The following is a 7702-nucleotide window of genomic DNA, read 5'->3' as shown; positions in this document are numbered from 1 at the left end:
CACAGATGATGTAAAAGACAAATGTGAGACTGCAAACCCACAGGCTTTAACATCTGAGAGTGTTAAATGTGAATGGCACATGCAAAAGACACAAGCACAAAGTAAAAATGCAAAGGCCAGAGGTCAAAGTCAGCTCACATGGATGCAAGGCCTACCACAGATGACGTAAAAGACAAAAGTGAGACTGCAAACTGTAAGGTACCACCCACAAGCCCAACGACGGATGCAAGTGGAGTGGGTGAAGGGAACTCGTGTTCGTTCCTTCCTCAGCGCTTCTAGAAGAATAATTCCATATCATGATTAAATTAATTTCTTTGATCTCTGTGTTTAAATTATAATCTGACTCCAATTTAATATATTAAGAATTTTGTGCATTATTCCAATTATCTGTTTATCATAATTTAGATGTTTGATTATTTATATATTCCCATAGTCTTAATTATTCGTTCATTAGGGACCCGATATCGCACAGGATATACGCCGGCCGTTTGCGTACATCTCACGGACACAAAATTGCCAGTTCTGATCTTAGTCAGAGGTTGCCGGGTAAACTAATATTTTTATGTCTGGCCGCTGAAGAAGATTTATTTTAATCCCAATCTACATGAATATGATGAATATGAGTTTACCATTATAATCACATGCAATTTGTTTTCCATGAAGTTATGCATTATGTCATGTGTTAGGCTGTATGTGAGTCAGGAGTTTATCTCTGTGTGGATTTAAGAACAGCTGTGTGTGATCAGGTTTCATGGTAGTTTAAAGAGCCATCTGAACAGGCACAAAGGGTTTCAGCCAAAGGGCAAATAGGTCATGGGAACAAGACACTGGTCTGAGGAATGTCATGTGGGTCTTGCCTGAACAGAAACATATTGTTAAAGCATATGGAGGGGAGGGACAAAGACCATATATATTTACCAAGCCTGGCTCAGAGGTTCAGACTGGTTTTGAGATCCCTCCCAGGCCGGCCAGGCTGGTTCTGGGAGGTTTCATCAGGCAGGCTCGGCTTCTTATTTTGTCCGGAAAATAAAAGTCTAACTCTTGAAATCAGAACCTAAGACTGAAGATTGTTTCATTTGAGGAAAAGGAAAACCACAACATTTGGTGCCGAAACCCGGGATAGAAAAGAGCTGGACAGTCACACCACCTGGGCGAACCTGACGAGCAACACAAACAACGTATGGCCATAAGGTAAGCACTTGTTGCTTATTAAATTAGGTTTGTGTTGTTTGCCAGAATTTGCTCCAGGTGGTGAGAAATTTAAGCTCTTCTAAATTTAAGAACCATATAGGTGAACGGGGTTTTGATTTCAAGGGTACAATCTAATTAAGGCATGCATGCATGAATCTATATTAATTTGCTTTGGCTTTGATGATCAGGGTAAATTGAAACAGATTTTAAGTTAAGAGAACGCGTAAGAGTTTTGTATGCAAGGTTGCATATGCTGCGTCTATCGGGGAAAAGGATGACGTAGAGGTTTAAGTTAAGAGAACGCGTAAGAGTTTGTATGCAAGGTTGCATATGCTGCGTCTATCGGGGAAAATGATGACGTAGAGGTTTAAGGAAAAGAGAACGCGTAAGAGTTTTGTATGCAAGGTTGCATATGCTGCGTCTATCGGGGAAAAGGATGACGTAGAGGTTTAAGTAAAAGAGAACGCGTAAGAGTTTGTATGCAAGGTTGCATATGCTGCGTCTATCGGGGAAAATGATGACGTAGAGGTTTAAGGAAAAGAGAACGCGTAAGAGTTTTGTATGCAAGGTTGCATATGCTGCGTCTATCGGGGAAAAGGATGACGTAGAGGTTTAAGTAAAAGAGAACGCGTAAGAGTTTGTATGCAAGGTTGCATATGCTGCGTCTATCGGGGAAAAGGATGACGTAGAGGTTTAAGTTAAGAAAACGCGTAAGAGTTTGTATGCAAGGTTGCATATGCTGCGTCTATCGGGGAAAAGGATGACGTAGAGGTTTAAGTTAAGAGAACGGATAAAAGTTTGAATCGTTATGTGAATTAACGATTGGTTATTTGTTTAATAATTTGTGTTTGAGTGTGTATGTATGCAGCTGCAGATTTTGTTTGATAGTGAGATAAATGTGAGCGTGCATCTGGCAGGCCGGGAGAAAGTTTCCCTTAGGCAGTCTCTCTGTGGGCTGTTAAGGGGGGTGTAAGTGCTGTCCTTTGAGTGTATGGGGGATGGTTACTGTGTTAGAGTGTGGAAGAATGAGCCCTAAAAAATAAATAAATAAAGAAATAAATGCTAATGGGTTATAACTGAAAAATGGTTGGGTTAACAATTTGGTTTATAAGTTATCAAACATACATTTGAAATGTAAGGTTTGGTAAAAACAATTGACACCAGATGGGACATCAAAAGGAGCACAGAACCTGAGACCACAGCTGGCTTTCTCAATGGACAATGCAATCAGGTGGCCACCTACAGAGATGAGCAGTTTTGCTTGTTTAAAGATTGTATTGTTCACCTGAGATGGCTCGTGGTGGTCAAATCACAAATGCTCTTCCAAATTTAAGAATAAAAAGGGGAAATTAAAGATTACGAGATTAAATTATAAGAATAAAGGGTTTCATTTTCAAAAGGAATGTGTGCTAGGACAGATGATGGTTTGTTGTGTGAATGAGTTTTATTGTTTTATTTTTGTCGTTGAGTGGCTTGGATAAAGATTTAATGTTAAGTTGAGAAAATGCCTAAGAAGTTTCGCGAACCTGAGTGTTACCGTGTCGGGGCAGACACGTTGGGGTTCGGAGAGAAGAGTTATTAAAGTCCTGCAGGTCAGGTACGGTCTATGTGTTATTTGTTTTGTTGTTTTGGAAGGCCCGGGCTGATGAGAGATATTGTTTTTGTTTTATTTGTCATGTCGGATTGGTAAATTGTGTAAGTGAATCTTTTCCATGTCGACTGAAGTGTAGTGGAAAGATGAATTTGGCCAGGTAGTCTAGATAGAGTTGTTTTATTTTATTTGTGTGAGAATGCAATGTGTCTGTGATAAAGAGTCTGTGTGTGAATGTATGAGATGGAAAGAGTGGGGGCTGAGTGAGCAGTGGGTGTGTCTTTCTTCTGTTGCTCTGTAGAGGCCACAGAGAGGTGTTGTGTTACAAGAGTGAAGATTGTTCAAAACTATAAAAAAGGGGATAAAGTTTGAAAGTATGTGAATAAGACTAAGAATATGATTATGGATAAGAGGCAGTTATAAATGCTGGGTATTAAAGATTAGAGTTGAAGACATTGTGGTTCTGAGGTATTGTAGTCAAAAAAAAAAAAAAAAAAATATTTTAGTTATTACAGTGAAATATACAGCTAATTCTAGAAATTAAATAATTCGTTTAAATGATTGATTAAAATAAAAAAAATGTGCTCAATAGGAAAAGATTGCTAGTCCAAAAAAGGACAGATGTTGGTGAAGGTATTGATTCTATTTGACGAAACACTACAAAATATTATAAAGGAAATTTTATTTTAAAGACACATTGGAAATCTAAGTAATTATTTGGAGAATATATAAATTGGATAAATAAAAACAATAAGTTTGTGAAGTGGTTAAATGAGAAATAACTATAAAATATAAGGTGTGTTATATTGCAAAGGAAAGATTATGGCAGTCACATTAATGGAAAAATAAGGATTAAACAACTGTTGTGTGGAGAATTAGAAAATAGAATAATTGGATGTTCAAATGAGGAAACATTTGATGTGGCATTGTGTGAGGAGAAGTACAACTAAATAAAAATATAAACTAATGAAAGATAAGAGGAGATAATTAACAGACAAAGAAATGCTCAAAGGGAGAAAGAGAGAGAGAGAGAGAGAGAGAGAGAGAGAGAGAGAGAGGGAGAGAGAGAGAAAGGGAAAAGGAAAGCCATAGCTCAAGGGAATTGTGAGATTAAAATCTAGCAGGAAGACAGAAGTAAAGCCTTGAAAAGAAAAAACAACAAATTAGAGAAAAAAGTAGAGACCAAGTTATTAAAGGTGGAAATAAAGAGAAAAATAAAAAGGACAGGAAAATTATTAAAAGGTGAATGACACAGATAAATTATACAAAGATAAATTATTACAAAATGGAGAGGAGTCTTCGTCTGATGATGGAAGGTGGTCACAAAATAAATTTTATTTTAAATCAAAAGGCAATATTTTGCATGGGTCAAGCTAAAACCTTGTGGGCTGATCATTCTGATCCTTTGACATTCAAGAAAGTGAATAAAAGCTGGCGATGAAAAGACAATGGCAAAAACTGTGTGACATCAAAGTGTTGGAGTTGCAAAGACAGGAGAACTCATAAACTGGACTGAGAACACATCCTACAAGAATGGGACTATAACTGATCTCAAGCAGTGAAGGGGGCACTGCACGGAAAAAAAAAGACTGAGTGGAATCCAGAAAGAGACCCACAAAGACAATATTGTTCTTGGAGACAAGAGAAAAACTGGACTATACTTTTTCATTTTCATACGAGCCTTTGAGTGAAAGAGGGGAAAGAGTGAAACAGCCGTTCAATGTTTAGCAAAGGACTTTATAACTGTAGGGACACATACAATCTTTAGGTGAAAATCAGCTAGACAAATGTAAAGGCTGATCAAGAACTTATGCTGTTAGGTGTAACTACCTTTTCTGAAATCAAATCAGACTCCTATTAATCTGACAGGAAGAAATGCATAATGAAAATTGGGGGGTTTGAATTTGGTATTCTACAGAGGAAGTTAGAACTCCAATGATGGTACTAAGCTAAAAAGCAAATATAAATGGCATCGAACAGCTATGGCAGAAAGGAAAATAAAATAGATAAAAGAAATAAATTGAAAAAAAAACACCATAGGATACTATAATAGGTAAACAAGAAAAAGCTGTGAGAATAGAAAAAAGAAATAACTAATTATTGTAACAAACATACAATTTAAGGAAATAAATCTAAATTGTATCTAGTCACGATTTAAGAGCAATTAATGACAAGAAAAGATTGATGATCCAAAAAATTACATACTTTGGTTACAAGTGTTTCTCCATTTGATAAACATTTTTACTGTGAATTAGGATTTGCATAAGAAGTAGATACTTGCATTTACGTATTTAATTATAAGGGAAAATATTATACAGGTTTAGAATGGATGAACTACTATTACAACATGCGGAAAGTTAATTTGGTTGATTAATGCTAAAAAGTTGATAAAATGATTGGTTGTTATTGAGTTATAGGGACACAGGAGAACAGTTCATTTGCCAGCATGGGCAAACAGATGGGGAAGCTAAAAAGGGCCTCAGAGTGTCAGGAGATCTTTTTAGATTGTATAAGAAGTGAGAAATCTCAGTCATAAATATTATTATCATAGATGTACATGGGGTGAATAAGTGGAATGAAAATGAATTATTTGATTCATGAGAAGAATAAAGATTTTGAGTTGAGATAAGAAGGGAAAAATTGAAGTGACGGATAAGAGAGAAGAAAAATTTGACTATCATCTATAATCACAAAGGATGGTGGATAAAAAGGTATAGAAAAGGAATAATCATCAAAGCCATACTTAACAAAATGTGTGAAAATACTAATCATAACAGAACTTATGTTTTACCTAAACTAACAAACGTACACCTTTAACACTGCATGAAATATTCGCCGATAGACCTATGCGTATTGTAAAAACATCTGGAATTAAGTGTTATATGAACAAACTAATTGTCTATGTATTGAGTTATTTGTGTACAGAAAAAGCTGAAAGGAGTGGAGGAGGAGATGAGAAACATGACTCCTTGTGCGAGATGATCTAGCTTATCTGAGGTTCGAGAGGTCGGAGGAGGCCAAACACGGCCACAGGGCGCCTAACTGGGGGAGACAAGATGAGACCAGCTCCAGAATGTCCAAGTGGGAGGAGCAGTCAATGTAGCAGAGCTCGTAGGAAGGAGAGAAGGAGAAAGAATGCCAATGATATGAAAGAAGAAACATCAAAACCAAATCAAAGTTAAAGCAATTCAAGTATACCGACGGATGGAGAGCAAAGTTTTGAACACCGAGAGGAAAAAGTGAAAAAGAGAAATTGTCAAAAGAAATTGAATTAAAAAAAAAAAACGAAACTGATTACTACAGAACATTTGCATTGCTACAGTCAATTAAAAAATGAAGCTGATTACTACAGAAGATTTGCATTGCTACAGTCAATTAAACTTCATGGCGATGGACTTTTGCCTTAAACAAGGCCCAGTGAAAGATCTGCAATAAATTCAAAGGAACAGAATCTGAAAGAAAGACTGAAAACATAGAGACATTAAACAGAGAACTTAAGGTGGACATTTTATGGGAAACATCCCAAAGATAACAATGATACAAATGGAGAATATTTAAAGTTAAGGAAATATGCTCACAAAGTTGCTTTTTATGCTTTAAACTAAACCAGCTTTTAATAAGGTAATAACAATTTAAAGTCCACATAAATAGGGTGATAAATTCAACAAGAATTCTTATGGGTTACGAGAAAAAGTTTAAGGTCAACTTATCTGGATAATATTTAGGTCTTTTGGGAAATTCTGAGTTTAAAAATACATCTTATAGGCCACAATTTGGAAATTTGTGTCAATGGTAGTAAATAACACTAAAAATAAAAAAGGAATGATAGATATTTCAGAATGGTACAGTAAAATTCTGAATGGTACAGTAAGATTACAATCAAGAAAATATAAGCCTTATGGAATTATAGACTTAAGGAAATTAAATAGGAAATGTTTTATAACAGGAATTTTGAATGAATCAACTAAAAAACCTCTAGATCTATTATGAAGACATCAAAACATATAACTTAAGGTGTAAAAGTGAGAAGAGAAATGCTATTAGAAGAATAATATAATCAAATCAGAGAAACATATACATTGAAGATATTTGAAGATCCAATCATATCGATTGGAGAATTATTTTGAATTTATAGAAAAAGAAAATGCTTGACCTCATTAGGAGGGAGAGAAAAAGTACTTAAATATGATGGAGACAAGAAATCACTACAAAAGAAGGGTATTTAGAATCCTTATAAAAGGATGAACACAACAATTAATCATCAATTATATGTAGATTCTGTTGATCAACCAAATGGATACCAAATTAGATTCAGGCATGGGATTAAGCTAAATAAGGAATTTAATAAAGTTTTGTCAGAATAAGAATACAGAATAAATAAATTATGTACAGTACTACAATCAAAAAGTAGATTATTAAGTTTACAAATAAGGCATTAATTTATATCTTAGGATAACAACTAGATGCAGCCATTAGAAATACATGATAACATACACTGAATCAATTTTAATTAGAGGTTAGTGGGTAAATGAGGCATTGGTGTCTGGTTAAAGAACCAAATGAAATTTAAAATATGATGGAAAAATTTACTTGAAATCAACAAGAATGTTATCAGGAATTACGTTACAAGACAGTAATGAATTTACAAATAGTAAACGAGAATTCAAGCACCTCTGATGAGGATGGAAAAATTAATTTAAATTGTGATCAAGAATTATTATGGATGATTTACTTAGTTGTATTATGGGTTATTTCCATTTACTAGTTTTATTTGAATTAATTACATTTATGCGTGTAATATGCAATCTTTAATTAGTTTATTATTGGTTATTTACATTTAATTGTTTTATTTGGAGTAATTTACTTTCATTTGTGTTGCAATCTTTACTCAGTATATTAGTGGTTCACATTTTATTATGT

General features: G+C 34.7%; 1 long non-coding RNA gene across 1 annotated transcript; it reads left to right on the top strand.

The window, feature by feature from the left end:
- The first annotated feature begins 236 nt into the window (after positions 1-236).
- LOC141362066 (uncharacterized) lies at positions 237-6072 on the top strand. The gene is made up of 2 exons (XR_012368042.1): positions 237-1434; positions 1515-6072. It is a non-coding gene; the product is annotated as an uncharacterized lncRNA (long non-coding RNA).
- Positions 6073-7702: the final 1630 nt, after the last annotated feature.

This window comes from Misgurnus anguillicaudatus, chromosome 25 (assembly GCF_027580225.2).
Source record: "Misgurnus anguillicaudatus chromosome 25, ASM2758022v2, whole genome shotgun sequence".
NCBI lineage: Eukaryota > Metazoa > Chordata > Actinopteri > Cypriniformes > Cobitidae > Misgurnus > Misgurnus anguillicaudatus.
This window is presented reverse-complemented; position numbering and strand designations above follow the sequence as displayed.